An 18,819-nucleotide genomic window follows, 5' to 3' on the forward strand; every position below is an offset into this window, starting at 1 on the left:
TGCAGGAAACTAATACATAAGGATAAGTTTCCTAGTGGGTGTAAGTTTGTCTAGCTTCATTGAAGTCAGTGCAATAAAGATAATTTACATGCATTTCCAAAGAGTTTAATCAGCTGGTCTCTGCAGCATTAGGGAAGTCAGCAGCAAAATCCTGCTTTTGTCTTTGTGGAAAAGGGGTGATTCATGAAATGCCATGTTGAGATTCAGACAAGTGAAGCAGCAGCTGAGAGTGTTCCTGTGTGTGCCTCACCCCTCTGCCTGCTGCACTGTGGGACAGGCAAAGGGGAGCAGATGGAGGTCCTGCCTGCACACCCATGCTTTCCTAGATACCACTCACTACCGACAGGAAAGGGCTTCCCTTGGGCAAAGCAGCTCTGCCTGAGTGATAACACAGAAATGAAAAAAGCCCACATCATCCGGGGCTGTAACATGTACACCAGCTTCTGTTAAAGCTGCTGGAATTTCCCCAGAGTTCCCTGTGGGAGCAACATGAGCTCCAGCTCTGCCCAGGGGGAGGTGGACACCCCATGTTTGTGGCAGACTGGACCAGTGCCTGTCCAGTTGGGGCTGCAGGAGGCAGCAAGATCAGCCAGGAAGGCCAGAGGGTTTCAAGTTAGTGCATTAAATTCAGGAAGTGCAGTGGAATTTATTTCCAGCCTAAAGATCTCAAAGCTTGGAGAGGACCAACTTTGATGATTTTTTCTGATCTATTTCTTGTGTTCTTATGCCTGGAAATTTGTATGCTCACACAAATCCATGCAAAATCAGCATAATGGTCCAGTATCTCATATAAATAGCCCATATAGAGTGCCTAGCCAGTAGGGTACTAAGATTTCTAGGTAGATGAAAGATCTTGTCTTTATGTTTTCCAGGATTATTCTCTCTGTCAACGAGAAATTGGACAGGAAGGAGTACAGTATTGATAACATAGTTTACGCTTTTAAATATTTATAGTATAGGGAAAGGATTGGTTGAGATGTTATTTTCTGGTATCAAAATAATTTTTCTTCTCACACAAACAACTCTCTTTTTTTTCTTCTCAAACATTATATATTTTCTGCCTCAGTTATTTATCTCTGTGGCACCTTGGCATGGTCTTGAGAAATGTTAAACACTGGCCAGTCTGAGTCTTTAGAAATAGTGGAGCATTAATGAAAATTTTGTAGCATCAAGCCCTGAATATTTATCACAGTAACATCATGCTGTCCTATTTCTCTCATACCAGCAAATTTCCACATTCCTACAAGAGACAGGGTATTAGGATAAGGACAGTAGCTGCTGTAAGAAAGCCCAGCTTCTCTGGCCTATTTGACACTGGGCAATCATGGATTTCCTCCAGAGCTGTTGAGAGCACTGTGGACAAGCCTGTGTTTATACTCCTGCAGTACAATGTGAGCAGTGGCACAGAAATGCTGCTGGGCTCCAGCCAAAGGGCCACACAAAGGCAGCCAGATCATCTCCCTGCAATGCAAATGGGATGACAGTGGCAGCAGGGGAAGCCTGGCTGTGCAGCCACCTCCTCCTGTCCCCTGCTCAGCCTCCCCAGCTCTGGTACCGGGAGGTTACCAGGAGCACTGGCTGCACAAGGATTTTGGTAGGAACTGTGCTTTCAGAGCTCACAGCTCATGCCCATCTGACTTTGGGACAGGAACAGTAATATCCCAGATCCTTACTGACCCTTCCCTTCAGGTGTCTGTGGAGTCTGGCAGGTGGCCAGAGTGGGCAGGACCATTCCCTCATGAGGCCCCAACACAAGTTTGAACAAAACCTCTCTTCTCTGAGTCCGAACGAGGGGACTGGCAGGAGCTGGGGGAGGAGCAGCAGCAGGGCAGTGCGGAGCCCTCGGTGACGGGAAGGGCCCAGGAGAAGTTTCCATCTCCTGCAGGAGGGACAGCAGCTCTCCCAGCCAGCATCCCACGGGCACCCTGGGCACGAGGTACAGCTCTGCTGGGGCACAGGGAGGAGAGGAACTGGGAGACAGGTGAGCAGCTGAGAAAGGAAGGGGCTAAAGAGAGCAGGGAAACTGGGATGGAGGGGCTTGGATCCACTGCCTGAAGGGAAAATAAGATTCAACGGGATGCTCAGATATGAGGAAACTAGGGAGTGGTGATGCTGTGGGGAGGAGAAAGAGAATTTACTGTACAATTAAGGGCTTGATGCAATCCTGAGTATGCAGTGACTGAGGGAGTTGAGTGGGAATATCCATGTTATGAAGACAACTACAGTATGTATTTTTCTTCAGATATGTGACTTACATTTATTTTGTCTGATTCCCACTAATCTCCAGAATTTATCAACATACAATTGCATTTTCTACATTATTGATCTTCTCCCAAGCCATGAAGTCAGAAAGCTCTCTAAAACCAATTTTCAAAATCAGAAATATCTTCCTGAAATCAGCAAATAAGGGATTCGCTGCATCCCAGTCCATCAGGTTTCCCATTTGTTTAAAAGAATATGGCTGTTTCCATGAAATGAATACTTTTCAAAATTTATTTTTGGAAGAGGGGAGAACATGTATGTGATTTGGAAATAAGATGTAAGAGATGGTGCCCTTTTCTGAAGGGATGGTTAGACCTGCTCTTTGGTATTTGTACAAAGCTCAAATATGGTTTGTTTTCTTGGACTTGAATGTCTTTGGTTCACGGATGCTCTAGGATAAAGATTTGCTTGTTTGTTTGTTTGTTCCTTGTTTTCTGAGTGGAATTTTATATATTCATTTATATATGTGCAAAATGCTCTACTCTACAGGATGGGATGCCAGACTGTTTATTTTGAAACCTATTTTAAGAAATAGGTGCTTTTACTCTGCAGCTGAAGTGGTTTTGCTTCAAGTTCCCTTAACAGTCTAAACCCCACCAGAGCAGGGATTGACTTGAAAACAAATAGTACTTGCCTTTATAAATTTCATAAATATAACCTTCCATTTTCATGTATCTCACATGGGTCAGCATGCTTGGATTTACTGGGGGTTTTTTCCTTCATTTTAATTCTTATTGGAAAATTAGTTATGTAGAGTATTAAGTCTCAGCTGTCTTTATTTTGATACAAGATTATTTACTGTTGATGAAGAAACTTTTCCAAAGTAGCACTGTCTGTGTCATGGCACAGTACTCTCCATGCAAAATGCAGTTATACAGTATTTCCCCAGTGCTATTTGTCCCAAGTCTTGTTTGGTATTTGGAAGGCAGGCTGAGGACAGCTGGCCAGCACAGCCATGGCTGCAGCCTTATCTTGTCATTATCAAACACACAAACCATGCAGCAGCATCCACAGGACAGATCTCCACCCAGGGACTGGCTGCAAGCCAGCCTAACTCAGCAGGTAGGATCTGCTCAAAAAGAGCTTTCTGAGCTGGAAGCAGCAGCCACAGGGATGGATCTCAGCCCCCTCTGAACAAAGTGTGAGTGCACAAATTCCCGCTCTCCTTGGGGCACTGGAACACCACAGGACACAGCAAGTATGAGATTCACCCCTCAGTTTCAGTGCTGTCCCACCAGTCTAGTGATGGCAGCATGAGGCTGCTCTTCCACCTCTTTGGTAAATACAAATGAGGCAGCAACACAATACAGCCTTGCTCTTCCACTGTAAGAGAAGTGGTGACTTTGCAGAGTGCTCAGGTTCCCCACTCCTCTGTCCTCCCTGGGGAAGATCCACACCCATTCCCCTGAGCTCTTCACTCCTGTGTGATGGGCTGACCCCATGCTGGCAGGAAAAAATGATACCCACCTCTGCCTTAGCCTTTCTTGGCCACCTGCTGCTAAAATCAGCCTGCTGATGTCTCACTTTCCAGAGCAACATTCCAGGATCTTCATTTCCATTCAGAAGGTGCTATTTTATGCTTGCGTTTTGCTGTGAGACAGTGTTGCTGTTTGATATCTCTCTACAGCTATAAATTTCAAGTTTTTAGGGTGGAGAAAGTATCTTCCCTTTTTTTGTGTTTATGCCAATAACTGTGGATGTAAATAGCTGCATTAATGAGGCTTGCTGAAAGTGTTTTATTAGGAAATGTGAAAGTCATTAGCTTTTTAGTAAGAAAGTGTAAATGACCCTTCTTATATTTGCATGTGAAACTATAAAACTTAATTTCCTATGCATAAAAGAGCATTTTTGTCCATCAGAGTACCCAAAGCACTTTAGTAAGGCATTTTGTCATTTTAGTTTGAAGTAGCACTGTCATTTAATACTGTCTTTTTTCCTACACCACCCTACATTCCCAAATCCTTTCATAAAAGACAGTCTATGCTTATGCCAATGTAAAAATAAATGCATGGGTGATGTTCTGTGGGTAGAATCCTCATTTTGTTGGCTGGTTGAAAAGGGAATAAGCATCATTAAAACTGAATGGAAAATTTTCTCTACCTGCATAGCCAGTTGATTTTACAAGTGGTTTGGTTGGGCAGTTTGTTACATAGTATATATTTTGAATTTTCTACAGGTCTGTTTGTTTTACTTGCATCTATAAATCAAGATTTTTGAGGCTTCACAGACAAAAATCCTTATAAGTCTTAGTGGGTTTGACTCTTCAGAATGATGATGTCTCAGTTGTTGATGTCAAGATAAATTTTTATTATAGAGAAATTTCTTGTGAGGGAATGGGGCTGTGGGATTTATTCAGAATTAATAGTTGTGTAGGGATGACAGAAGAGTAGCAGTGGTGGACAGAGGCAGGGAAAGAAGGCTTTTGAAGAGGTGGAGAAAGGACACACTCCTCACAGAGAGAAATGTCATGGCAAAATGAAAACAAAACATGATTAGAGGACAGAACCCTAACACCAGATTTTTTTCCCCTATTAAAAGAATTTAGTGAATCATTGTGTAAGTGTTGTAGAAAATCCACAGGAGAAAACCTCATGGCAAGAAATATCTGTAGAAAAATACCCCAAAAAGGTCTAGTGCCGTTTTTATCTACGGTATCATTTTTGCTGTTTAGCTCCAATAGTTACAAATTCATGTGTAACGGAAACAATTTCCTTGGTCCTAAAATAATAATTTTAATGTCCTTCTTATTTCTAACAGAAAAAAAAAAAAAAGAAAAAAGCTGGAAATAACTTAAGTGCCTTTGTGGATGCACAAATACATAATACAGAATCCAAGTCACTTAGTAACAAAAATAGTCACATGCACTGGACAACAGGCCTGTGTATTTTTCCTTAAGGCCTGAACCAGTTGAGAAAAAGTGCCATGTTGAGCATTACACTGTTTTTCTCCAGATAATTCAATGTATGAATTATTACATTATTATTTCACTGCTTCCCTACACGCTACATTTCAAGAAAGCAATTCTATGTGTACAGTATTTAAGCACACATGAAGGCCTGCTAAGATTTGTTAGCATTACACTTAAAATCCTGCCACAGATACAGAGAATACTCAGCTACTTCCTCCAAAAGGCTAGTCACATCTTCACATATGGGGAGATATTTATTGAGTGCAACGTTAACAGCTACCATATTGCTGTACTCCCACGTTGACACAAATGTTGGCAAAAGCTACTGTGCCAGCTGCCCACTTTACACACTCTAGTGGCACCTTTTCTCCTCCTCGAATCCATAAATTGCCATTATCATCCAATTAATGCTCAAACAGTGATATTTTTGCTGCCTCACATATTTCTTAGAATATAAAGATGGATACGCAGGAGTCTGTACACCAGAACAAACCCAGCAGCTAGGACTTGTTTGTTGCCAGAAAATACCCTGGAGTCCTCTGTGGGAATATTATTATAGAGAACCAAGGATTAGTGTAGAGATTGAGGAGATTAAAGCTTAATTAAAATGAGCACTTTTACACAGAACATATAGCAGACAGCTATTGTTTTAGTTGTAGTGGAGCAGGTCTCCCTGCAGCTGCCCAGCTCATCCCTCCCATCCTGCCCAAGGGGATGGGTTCCTGCAGGGGCTGCTGGAGGACACATTGTTTAGTGTTTAGGGCACTACAGAGACATGCAGCTACAGAAGGCTCCTCCAGCCAGGGGGCTGCTTTGCAACAAGATAAGGTGACTTCCATAACCACCATTTGTACCTAAACTGCACACAAGGTTTTTGCCCTTCTGTTCATGGACTGTGCTGCTCCAGCCCAGGATGGTCTGTTCCCTAACAAGACTGCATGGGAACTGCATTTCCCTCCTGAGTGCACAGAACTGGAGGTGATGATCATTTCTAATACGTTTTCATCTCTAGAAGTATTTATTTCAGATCTAAGATAGTCTCTGCCTGCTTGCCTCCAAAATATGCTGCAAGGGTATATTCAAAACTTAAATTTGTGTTCCTTTTTACTCCTAAGGATGTTGACACAATTTTCTAATGGAGTTATATTTCTCACATTTAAAAACCAAATAAATCAACCTAATTTGGAGTATACCATTTCTGTGATTGCATAGTAATTTTTTCCTGTTCCTAAGGGATTTTATGTTCCTCAGACTTGTGATGAATAGGAAGCATGTAAAGATCATACTTTGGTTTACTAATCATCAAAATGTGAGGAAAAAAGCTCCAGCTTTTTATGTGCATACTTTCAGAACTTAATGGTCATTTCAAATACTTAGAAATAGAAACACAGAATACAAAAATACATCTAAATCATGTATCAGCATCTTTCCAAAATGCCACCAGTACCATTCTTATGTGGAGTTTATGTACAGTGTCAAGATGGGTTCTTCAGGAGTGTCACTCTTTGAATGCTTTCAGAACTCCTGATGTTGTAATCTCCTGTTATCCAGTATTTTATTACTCTCAGTAGGACATTTACTGGAGAGATGAAACCTGAGTAGGGCACAATTAATCCTTTCAGCAGCTCCCATTGGGTACTCATGGCTGCATGGAACTATTTACTCTTAAGTGGAGGCCTGGAGGATCTCTGTGTTATGATGGTGTTTGCCAACATTTCCTTCTGCCCTAATTTGTGTTTTGGTGTCCTGTTATTTTAGGGACATATTTGTTAGCTTAGAAGAAATGTATAGAAACAGACATCAACATGTACATCTCTTAAAGCAGAAGGGCTTCTGCTGCTCAGACTCTCTCATAACTTCATTCCTTTATTCTGGGTTTGCTGCACTGAAAGCATTCATCCAGATAATCACCAAATTATTTGTTTATAGCTTATGGGTATATTCTTTTTTAATTACTTGAGGTGGTGTCATAACAGGTATAAAGTAGTATTTGTTGTTATTATTATTAGTATCATCATTATTGTTGAAATACAGTGCCATCAAATTCCAGATCTATTTGTAGAATGTTTTCCTGTGAAAATCCTTTTTTTGCTGATCCACTGAGTGTATTTGAGCTGAATCTCTCTGTTTCATCTCTTGTGTTGGACTCAGTGAACTTCCTTTGTGCTGTCACTCTGGGAAGAAAGAACATAACCTCTGTCTTAGGTGACTTCATAGGAGAATCATCTTTATGGTTTTCCTTACCCTCTGTTACTTGGAAAATATTTAGGTGTTATATATAAATAAAGAATAATTATATTGTGTATGCTATGTTATTAGATGAATGAATTCAAAAGGCAACTTGGCAAAAGAAGGTTGAGAGGAGAAGTAGAACTATGACCTCAGTGCAAAAGGAAAAGCAAAAACTTTGCAGAACCAGAGAAAAAAAATCTTCCTTCAGAATTTTAGCAAGCACTATTAGCAACTTTTAAAATAATAGTGTATGCTGGGGTAGGTACATAGGAGCACTAAGAAAGCTCAGCTATCTGGTGACCACCAAATGACACTGCTCTGCAGCCACTGCCTCCAACACAAACAGCTCAGCTCCATCTGAGGAGCCCTCCTGGAGCAATCAATCACATCCAGAACACAGCAGTTATAAATAAGGTCTGCAGTTGATATACATTCAGTGGTTTTTGCAACTAAGCTGTATTTGTGTCCAAAACAAATATTTGGATGACTGAATGTCTCCCTCCCAGGAGTGGAGGAGAAAAGAGTGCACGTTGTCAGCACAGGTCAAGAAATAAGTGAAACTCAGAGTTGTGTGCCTGGATGCATTTTGTCTTCTGAATCAAAGCATTGCCACCCTGCACAACCTTTTGAGAGCTGTTGGTGCCTTAGGCTTAAGTACCTAATGTCACAATGAATGAAGAGAGCCAGACAGCCACCTTACTGCTTAGGATGGAAAACAACACAGCAGCTGGAAGGAAGAGGAGCACCAGAAGAACATTATGAAAATTACAGGGATAGTTTATAGAAAACTGTTAATAAGAAAGATAGATATGAGAAAAAAGTTAGCTTCTTGAAATTCCCCTGGCTCTATGTTTTTGTGTGATGAGAGCAAAATAGTTTTAAAACATTGGGGGTTTTGGCTTTGGTTTTGTTTGTGCTATCATTGTCTGCCTCACAAAGAACACTTCTTTTAGAAATTCCAGATAAGCATGTTACACTATGATTTAGTTATCAGCTCTCCAAAACTATCTTGAGGAGTCTGTGTAAAGAATGATGAACTTGGATGCCAGTGTAGCACCTGTGAGAGTACATGAGCAGTTTCACTTGGTGGGCACAGGCCAGCAAAGCAGACTTGCAGCACTGATGTGTGCAGTGACAGCACAGAGCAGCAGGGACAGAGCCCAGTGGGGCTCGTCCATCAGCCACAGTGCTCACAGGGCTGCTCTCATTTACTGCTCTCATTCAGTAACAAGCACAGGAAACTCTCATTTTTTAAACTGAGTGGATCTAGAGATTATCAATGGGTCATTACTTTGTTTCCACCATGAAACAAGAACATGCAATAGATTTTCCCCTAGTCTGGAGTTTTTTTCTTTCTTATTCTCTCTCTTTTTTGGGCTTTCTCTCTACAAGAGCCATTCTGCAGAGTATAAGAGAAGATGTCTGCATCTATGGTGTTTGGTTTTTTTATGTCTGTGTTTTTTTATTGTGAAGTCAATGTTAGGAGCTTTAACAATTTTTTCCTAGAGTTCAGTCTTCATCTTACTGCCAAGAAAATGTAACCCAACCAAGATTTTGCATTTTAAGGAAAAAAAAAACACAAATAGGAAAGAAAAATGAAAAGTTTTTGATAAAATATGCATGCTTAGGCTGTGTTTTCCATTTGAGAGACTGATCAGGTCCAGCAGGAAAAACATTTTAATATTAAACAATTTCAGCATTACAGCTTTTAGAATAGGACAAAAACCTCTCTGGATAAGGCCTTTTGTTTATATCAAGTGCATCAACAGGGAAGAGGTGAAATTTCATTAGTTGCCTCTGTCTTTTAGAAATCCACTCTTAACCAATGCATTATTCCAAATCCTTCACTGAATAATCTGCATAATGATTGCACTGGATATGAGTCTCATCACCAGCATATTTGTTCATTAGAATGTATATGAAGGACAAACAGAGCTAAACTGAATTCATTAAAAAGTTTGAGCAAATGCTGGTGGAGGGTTTTTCCAGTATTTCCTCAGCTCTCTTAAGAACTCATACAACTCTCATCTAAAAGCAATGAAAAACTTCCATCTCCTCCTGAGTTCTGTAAATCTGTGAGCCCTCTATCCCTCATGCTCAGAAGACAGGACAGACCCTCTCCTGATCATGACCTTTTTTCTGTAGACATGAAATTTCTCACATTATGCAAACAGCCCCCACCCGTGCCCATTGTTCATCTCTTTGGTATTTTCAGGTCTTGTGTGTGTTGGCTCTTTGCCATTGTATCTGAGCACAGTGTTCTAAAGCTTGCAGTATGACACACGATACAGCAAAGGAAGATAAAGAAAGGAACAGAGCAGACAGTAATCGATAGGAATGAAAAGGACAAAAGAGCCTCTCAGCATTTTCCACCCATTCTGCTACTTTCACTTTTTTTCATTCTCTTTATCTTGTTTTGGTTTTTTACATTCCTCACTCTCTGCCACCAAGATTTTAAACATTTTAAGCCAGTGCCTCTGTCTTTACTACAAGCATAAGTTGTGAGGAATGAGCAAAAGGAGCTACAAGCAACACACAGCAGGAGCTGCTGATGCTGCACATGAGGAGACCAAATGGAATACCATGGCTTGAAACCATAGATCAGCATGCAAAAAGTCTCAAAATGTGTTATTCACCATGAGGTAGCTGGTTAGGAAGAGCAACGTGTTTTTCTCCAACCTAAACCTAGGAACAACCCATTCACAATCTCTAAGCTCCAGTTTTTGAAACTTTTTGTTCAGTTTTATTAATTTTTACTTAATTTTTACTAGCTTAATTACCTCCCATATTATTCACTGAACATCTGATTAGTAAGTACCACATAGTGGAGTAGCACACAAGATTCTATGGTGAGGTGCAGCTCTTATTTAAGTTTCTTGTATATGTAAGACAGTGAACTTTATTTCTGCTGGCTTTTTATTAGCTTGGAATAGTCAGAAAATATTTTCAAGATGTTAAGCTCCAGATCCACTGCTTTTTTGGTGTTCAAATTCTGCACTTCACATGTTTTCTTTCTCAGTCCTTACATAAGAAGATTACACAAGAGAAGACTGTAATCTCCAAAATCATTTACCATATTAAACAGCAGCTACCACCAGTGGATCTTTATCAGCAGCCTGGAGCAGAAAGGAGACACGTGGCTGTACATATGGAAACTGGTCATTTACAGCACTCATCAATGTGTGCTGCCAGTCCTGGGCAGATGTCATCAACAGTCATTACACAGCTCTGAAAATAGAACCAAACTTGACCTGGACAGGTCCTCAAACAATTGATAAACTGCCTCTGAACAATGGAAATATGTAGAGTCCAGTCTCCCCACCAGCCTCTTGCTGTTCAGTGATCCTGCAGACCCAGTGCTGTGGCAGCATGGGGAGGGGACACTCAGTCAGGATGTACATGGTGAGAAGATGTCTCCTGACTCCTCAGAGTTAGAGTTTCTCTGTATGTCCCTGGTCAGGGAGAGGAGAGCAGCATCACTACCATGTCCTGGCTGGTGTCTGGAAATGGCAAGTTTTATTTGCCCATTGGGGTTTTTCCTTTTTCTTTCTTTTCCCTGAGAACCACTGGTAAGCCTAGTGAGTAGGAGAAAGCACTCTGGGGAAAAAAAGGGCAAAGTGATTTAAAGGGTGGGGATAGCTCCTGTGCAGAGCCAGGAGCTGGACTTGATGATCCTTGTGAACCCCTGCCAGCTCAGCATTTTCTGTGACTCTGTGAGAGCACCTCTGCCCTGTGTTTACATCTTGTGCTGTGCCCTAGGAAGGGAAGGAACAGCATCAGGATGCAGAGGGGTTCCTGTGCCTCCACCTTGCCCACTTTCCCAGACTGTGTGAACTCTGCATGGAGAGCTGGTGCCATGGCCCTGACAGCACTCCCTCAATTGCTGTGTTGTGTGGAAAGGGACAACCTGCCATGGTCTCACATTCACACACTTTCCTAAACCTGGCTTCCTCTGCTTAGCTCCCACGACAGGATAAAGAGCATGGGGGGAGTTCCTTCCCCTCCCTTCCCTGCCCTCAGCCAAGGCTTGAGAGGAACACTGGCTTCTGGTTTCCTTGGAGCAGGGCTGGTGAGCACAGGCTGTTACAGAGCACACACTCAGTCCTTGGCAGCACAAGTGGTCAGCTGCTCCCGTGCTCCTTTTGCTTGCTGGCATGTGGCAGAGGGCACGAGAGAGAGGAAAGCAGTGCTACACTTCTGAAATGAGCTCTAGCAAGTGCTGTGTGCCTGCAGCTCCAGCCAGCCTGCCAGGGCTTGTCTGCTTGTTAGTTAGCAGGTAGAACATTACAAGTGACTTGCACTTAGCTGCTCCTCTGTGCCAGCCCCTCTGATCTCCAGCAGGACTGGAAGACATGATTGAAGGCACTAAGAAATGTTTTGCTTAGCCTTTGTGGAAGTGCACAGGCAGTGTTTGTGTGATAATGTTATCTTTGAAACACAAGAGTGCTTTGTAAAGGCTACCAATACTGCTACGTGTAATGACAGCAAAAAGTAATTTTTAAGGTGTCTCTGGCAGAATGAAAATCTGATTGTCAGAAATAGCCACCAGCCCTTCCCCAATAAAGCAGGAGGAGCATCTCTTTGCTCCTCCTTTAGTCTCTAGAAGGGTGTGTGCAGAGGGGCTATTATGTTTGTCTATGTCCCAAAACAAAGAGGACACCACAGCAATAATCTTTTGGTGACAGAAATGACTAAATCAAACTTTTTTATGAGCTATACAGCAGAACATGTTATGCTCTATCTGTGCAGGGAGTGATCTCTTTATTTAGCAGAAGTTGCAGCAACAATTTTTTCTGACTATGGGTTTTGTTTTTATGCTTTTCCAAGCGTTTTTCCTTTTGATTGTTCTTGAAGTTGTGATATGAGATCAGGAAAGCTTAAGAGCTCAAGTGACTTCTTAGAGTACCATCATTTCAAGATGAATAAGCATTCATGAAGACAGCCTGTGGGAAGTGAATTGATGTAGTATTTGAATGCCCTGACTTTATAATTCATACAAAACTCTCTCTGCAGGAGTGTGCCCAGTGCTGAAAACTTTGCCTTAGGGTTCAGCTGGATCAAGCAGTAATAAGACTCCACCAGTAGTTGAGGGGGAGGAAGAGGGGAAAACAACTTTAAAGCAGTGAAAGAAGATACCCATGATCATTGTTGTAGCAAAGCTTTTGCTCCCACAGTCTGTGGAAGCACCATATAATAGGCTGGAGAACTGACCCTGCTCTCACTGCCTGCCTTGCAGCTGCATGTGGTATTGCAGCCTTGGTTTGGGAATAGCTGGCTCAGGCAAAGGCAGCTAGCTGCTCTGCTCAGCTGGGTTTTGAGATGAGCTGTTTTCTGTTGAGGTCAGTGGGAGTTTGACAGTATAAGGAGCTCAGACCACCCTCCCTTGAGAGGGTGGAGAAATCCAAAATGAGAAAATAGGGATAAGACTTACACGTTCTCTCTAAAGCTGCTTGCATGATCCACTTCAGCCTGAAAAGTGCTTTGGGTCAGCAAGATACAGGAAGGAGATTTTACTCCAGGATGAATTCACCATTTGCATCATATTTCCATTTAGACAGTGCTGTCAGGCAGTCATTTTAATGAGTGCTCAAACCCCCAAAGTGACTGTAGTCTGACCCCACTGCTTATTCCTGTTTCTTTATTGACACTCTTCTCAACTCCCAGTATTTGCCTCCTGCAGCCAAACAGCCACGTTTGGAATGAGCATCTTTGTCCAGACTGACTGTGAGTTCATAATGCTTCCTGACAGCAACTGTTCCCAAAAGGGCTGCATGGCACCATTTCAACTGCAGAAGCTCTGCACCAAAACAGAGCCAAGACCCAGAGAGCTTGGGTCTCCCCACCTTAGCCATCATGATCACTGCACACTTTTAAATCATTTCCTACAAGTGTTAATTATAAAGGCAATTTTGAACTCTCTGGGGAGAGGAGTGGGGGGGACCAACCTCTGCTTTGACATCTGGGCTTCCCAATTTTTGTCTTATTTATCACTGAGCATCCCTCATGCCTCCTAAGCATGGGAGGAGGCCCTGAAGACATTATGGAGTACTTTTCTGTCTTTTGTCTCTGAATTATTTGCTGCCACATTTTTGTCAGACATCACTGCTCCTGTGCTGGGACTGCAAAGGTATGTTTGCAGTTCAGGTAGAGGCCAGTCATGTGCATTTTCAGTGTTGTGATATCTCTGTAATTAACTCCTCAGGGCATAAGACTTAGTGGTCAGTTTATAGACAGCCTATGGATCTGATAGCTGCTAATCTCATTAATCCTTGAATTTAGCTTGATTTATACCTCATTTGTCTCCCCTAGTTTATAGTGATATATTACTCAACTTCAAGAAAGAACAATAAAAGAGTGATAATGAAGATTTTTTTTTTCCTCAGGCCTCAAACTGTCTGCAGAGAATGGAGGATTTGGCACTCATTTCTATTGCACTATTAGACAAATGAAAATAGTCATTGGTTAGTGATAAAATATTTCTATTTTCAATCTCTCCTTAGGCTAACTCTGTGTCATATCTTTCTTTTCTGAACAGCTTTGCTTCATAAATTTTATGAATGCAAACACATATATAGTAATACATTTCTAGAGACTTTAATATACGTGAAAATTTGGCTCTCCTCCAAAAACCCATACAGAGTTCAGTACTGCCTTAATACCAGGTCTAATTCATTCCTGGCAGGAGCAGTTTGGTGGTACACAGAAATTAAGGGGGAAGGCTGTCCTTAGATTTGGTGAACTGTAGCTATATCACTGTAGGGGTGTGTGTAATTAAGCTGGTGCAACCTCTAAATTAATTTGATGGAGCCATGGCATTAAAATATGTTTAAAAATATAATGACTGTTTTCAAAATGTAAGAAATTAAATTGCAGTAGTCTAGCTATTGCCCACACAAAATAGTAAGGCTAATCTAGATTGGTATTTAAGGTACAAAACTGTATAGCTCCACCTCATACCCTTACTTCTATTGCTGTGCTCAATATGGTATTGGAAAACTTTACTGTCACTTATGTGTACAAATTAATACTTCCACAGCATGACAGGCAATATGTTATAAGATTGATAAAATCCACACAGACCACTTTCTTGTTGTCAACTGTAAGTAGCTTGCTAAGGACAAGAGACCAGAAAATTTATGTGGTGGGTTGACCCAGGCTGGGTACCAGGTGCCCACCAAAGCTGCTCTGTCACTGCCCTTCTCAGCTGGGTAAGGGAGGGAAAATATAATGAAAGGCTTGTGTGTCAACATCAGGGCAGGGAGAGATCACTCAGCAATTACTGTCATAGGCAAAATGCACTCAGCTAGGGGAAATTAGCTTAATATATTACCAATCAAACCAGAGTAGGATAACAGGAAATAAAAACTAAATCTTAAAACACCTTCCCCCCCTCGTTTCCTTTCTTCCCCATCTTCACTCCTGATTTTCTCTATCTCCTCCCCAGTCAGTGGCACAGGGGGATGGGGAATTTGGGGTTTGGTTGGTTTATCACACATTTTCTCTGCTGCCCCTTCCTTCTCAAGGGAGAACTGCTCACACTCGTCCCTTGCTCCAGCATGGGGTCTGTCCCATGGAAGGCAGTTCCTCTAGAACTTATCCAACATGAGTCCTTCCCACTGGCTGCAGGGGAATCTCAGCTCCAGAGCTTGGAGCACCTCCTCCCCCTCCTTTTCCACTGACCTTGGTGTCTGCTGCATTGTTTCTCTCACATATTCCTCCCTTCTGATTACTCTTGCACAGTCTTTTCCCTCTTCTTACATCTGTTATCCCAGAGGTGCTGCCCCCAATGTGGATGGGTCCACCTTGGAGCTGGCTGGAATGGGCTCCATCAGACCTGGGGGAAACTTCAGCAGCTTCTCCCTGTAGCAACCAAAACTTTGCCATGCAAACCAAGTAAAATTTAATTTCATTAATTAAAATCAAATGCTTCAATGCAGAAAGCAACTTATTTTGCTACTTTTTACCTCATTTTCCCTCCTCATCCCAAAAATAACCAGGTGGATGTCATGTGATCAACCCCAAAAATGTACTGTCGATGGCTAAATTAAATTTATGTGGAGATACATTAATCAGAAGCTGGCTCTCAGACAGATGGGAGTAGGGGAGGTTAGACTGAAAATGGATAAAATAAGAACAGAGAGAATCAAGAAGAAAAATACTGGCAGTAAAAAGAAAAATTAGATAAATAACCCTAGTAAATGTGATTTTAAAAACTAATGCAAGATATTGGGTTAGCAGTTAACATGGAAGAAATAGAGGAAATTAGAGGAAAAGAATTTCCAAATGATGAGCATTTGATGTGAGTTCAGCAGGTCTCAGATAAGCAGTGATCAGACAAGTCTGAACACAGACCCACATTCCATCACACAGGAGCCACCGTTGGATCTCTGTCATCAGGCAGCAGCTGTGCCTGGATAAATGAACACTTGTTCTGCTTTGCAGGCAGCCCTGTCCCTATCAGCCTGTGGAGATTAAGCCCCATGAACTTTGGAGAAGGAGCTGAGGAGCTTGTGTTAGCCCTGGAGAGAGAGTTTTGCCAAATTTGTTTGCTGCTCTCATTTCTCACTCCAGAATACAGTGCAGGTTATCAAAGATGGCTCTTGCAAACACACATAGGAACAATTTAGAGGGCATTCACAAAGGCTAAATTTAGCCTCAGAAGGTTTTTCTCCCCCTGCTTCCTGTAGAATCAAGAGGAAGCATTTCCTCTGGAGCAACTCTGAGCACCCACAATGAACTCTCTTTGAGACACAGAAGAGGATTTTTCTACTCTCCACTGACTGCAGAAAGATCCTAAGGCAAATAAACTCCTTAGGCTAAAGATGGCCTTTGCAGTTATCCTCCTGTGCAGCCTGGTTTAAGAAGCAGGAGCAGTGAATCAGTCACTAACAGATTTTGAGTCAGTTCTAGGATTTTCAAGGCTCACAGAAAGCCACAACTCCTCCACTGACTTTAAACACTCCAGGGCACCACGTATGTACAGCAACTGGAAATCTGTAAGGATTGCTACACTACCAATAAATAACATACTGCAGGGCTGACATATATTCAGAACACAAGTAACAGCAGTAGGACATAATTCAGGGCACAACATGGTTTAATTAAAATGCTTGTGGATGTTGTTAAAGAAACAGTGCTACAGATAAATGCTCGTTTTATTGTTTATTTCCTTACCCTACTTTCTTTATCTAATCTGCCTGTATATTGGTGGAAAGTGGACATGCATTCCTACCAGAGCAAACCCATGGAAAATACAGCTCTTCATTGCTGTTTTTAATGTGAAATTATTTCTTGTGAAATTTTGTGACATTTTAATTTTGGATCGCAATTTAAAGTGATATTTACTTTATGAGAGTAGAAAATTAATTGTGGATATTGCATTGGGTCTGTGTAGCAAGGTTCTGGTAGCCAGGAGGGGACAGGAGTGGCTTAAGAGAGCAGCTGCTGGAAGCCTCCCCCATGTTCAACAGAGCCAAAGTCTGCCAACTCCAAGTCAGACCCACTGCTGGCCAAGGCCAGGCCAACCAGAAAGTGCAGTAATGCATCTGTGATAACATATTTAAGAAGGGAAAAAAAAAGTTACTGTGCAGAAATAATTGCAGACAGAGAAGGGAGGACTGAGAATATGTGAGAGAAACACTCTGCGGACACCAAGGTCAGTGCAGGAGGAGGGGCAGGAGGCGCTGCAGGTGCCAGAGCAGATTCGCCTATAGCTCGTGGTGCAGACCATGGCAAGGCAGATTGTCCCTCAGAAGCCCAAGAAAATCCTCATGGAAGAAGAGACCAGCCTGCAGCTCATGGAGAGCCATGCCAGAGCACAGGGATGCCCTAAAGAACACTGTGAATCCGTGGAAAGCCCATGCTGGAGCAGGTTCCTGGGAGGGACTTGCAGACTTGTGGAGAGAGGAGCCCACGCTGGAGCAGGTTTGTTGGCAGGGATTGTGACCCCATGGGGACCCAGGCTGGAGCAGACTGGTCCTGAGGGACTGCATGGGACAGTGCCCACTCTGGAGCAGTTCATGGAGATCTGTAGCCTGTGGGAAGGACTCCCACTGGGGAAGTCTGTGGAGAAGTCTGTGTCTCCTGTGACAGGGACCCCGTTCCTGGAGCAGGGAAAGGACTCTTCTCCCTGAGCAGCAGCAGAAGCAATCTGTGATGAACTGCCCATGTCCCCATTCCTGATCTCCCTACACCACTGGTTGGGGAGGGAGTGCAGCCCAAAATTAGGGTAGGGTGGGGTGGGGGAAGGAGTTTTTAAGATTTGTTTTGCTTCTCATTATCTCACTCTGATTTTGGTTGGTGGTAAATTCAATTCCTTTCTATAAGTCAGTTCCATTTTGCCCATGGCAGTCACTGCTGAGTGATCTCTCCCTGCCCTTATATCAAGCCACAAGCTTTTCTGTACATTTTCTCTCCCCTGTCCAGCTGAGGAGAGCAGTGACAGAGCAGCTTTGGTGGGCACATGGCATCCAGGCTGGGTCAATGCAAAACATGCCTATAAATAATCATGGACCTGAAAAACAGTAGGAGAGCTTCTAGTAAGTGACTGAATCAAATGAAAGAAATTTAAGATTAGTCTCACTACTCATCCAGTCTCTGAGCTAAGGAGTGGGAATGCCTTGGTGTTCCTGCTCTCACTGATTTAACACAACCTTCCTGGTGTTTCCTTAGTGGTTAACTGACTGTGTTCATGGTAGCAGTGGGAGATGATGCAATGGTGTTAGTCCTGTGTTGCCACATCACCTCAGTCACAGCAGATTGTGGTGGTACAAAAGCAGTGACATCAACCTAGATCCCATCTTCTGTGCTTATGCAAAATGCTTATAGCTCTACAGTTATAGGAAAATGAGATCATGAGGTGACACTGAGGAACTAATTACTTGGACTTTCTTCATTATCTTTATTAATGTTCATTCTTCTTGGCCATCTGAAGAATTTTGGTTATCCAGTGAAAAGGTGTAGTATTATGAGGAAAATCTCATTCACAGGATCAGTTGAGAGAGTTCCAGAAAAGGCTTTGTGGAAAGGGGAAGGGCGGTAGGGGGAACATGAGAGGATAGTGTAATGAAAAGCCAGCAGAAATGTGTCTTGTTCCAATGAAAATGGGAAACACTGAAGAGGGAATGGGTCACTGTGGGCTATTTAAACAAGTAAAACTAAAATGTGAACTGTGCTAGAAACAGAAAACTGGAGGGTCACCAAAACAGGGTTTTACATTCCAAGTTTAGTACACAGGAGAAAAACAGGGACAGCATGAGGATACACTGAAACAGCTGCCAAGAGGTTAAAAATAATAGGAAAAGACTGTGTTATAAGTCTTGAAGGCACAATAACACAAAATTACTGGACTAAGAAAATATTAATTGACTAAGAAAATATTAATTGTAATTAATTTGCAATAAGAAGATAAATTTTGA

General features: G+C 42.3%; 1 protein-coding gene across 2 annotated transcripts in view; it reads left to right on the top strand.

Annotated features, from left to right (window-relative positions):
• The first annotated feature begins 1,782 nt into the window (after nt 1–1,782).
• The window catches only part of PHYHIPL (phytanoyl-CoA 2-hydroxylase interacting protein like), a 54,517-nt gene continuing 37,480 nt past the window's right edge, over nt 1,783–18,819 (top strand). Inside the window, exon 1 of one of the 2 annotated variants that reach the window (XM_054637189.2) lies at nt 1,783–1,936. The gene's annotated coding sequence lies outside the window, so the exon portion shown is untranslated. Of the gene's footprint in view, nt 1,982–18,819 lie in introns of both variants that reach the window. The other variant, XM_054637190.2, reaches the window with a different exon arrangement.

This window comes from Agelaius phoeniceus, chromosome 9 (assembly GCF_051311805.1).
Source record: "Agelaius phoeniceus isolate bAgePho1 chromosome 9, bAgePho1.hap1, whole genome shotgun sequence".
NCBI lineage: Eukaryota > Metazoa > Chordata > Aves > Passeriformes > Icteridae > Agelaius > Agelaius phoeniceus.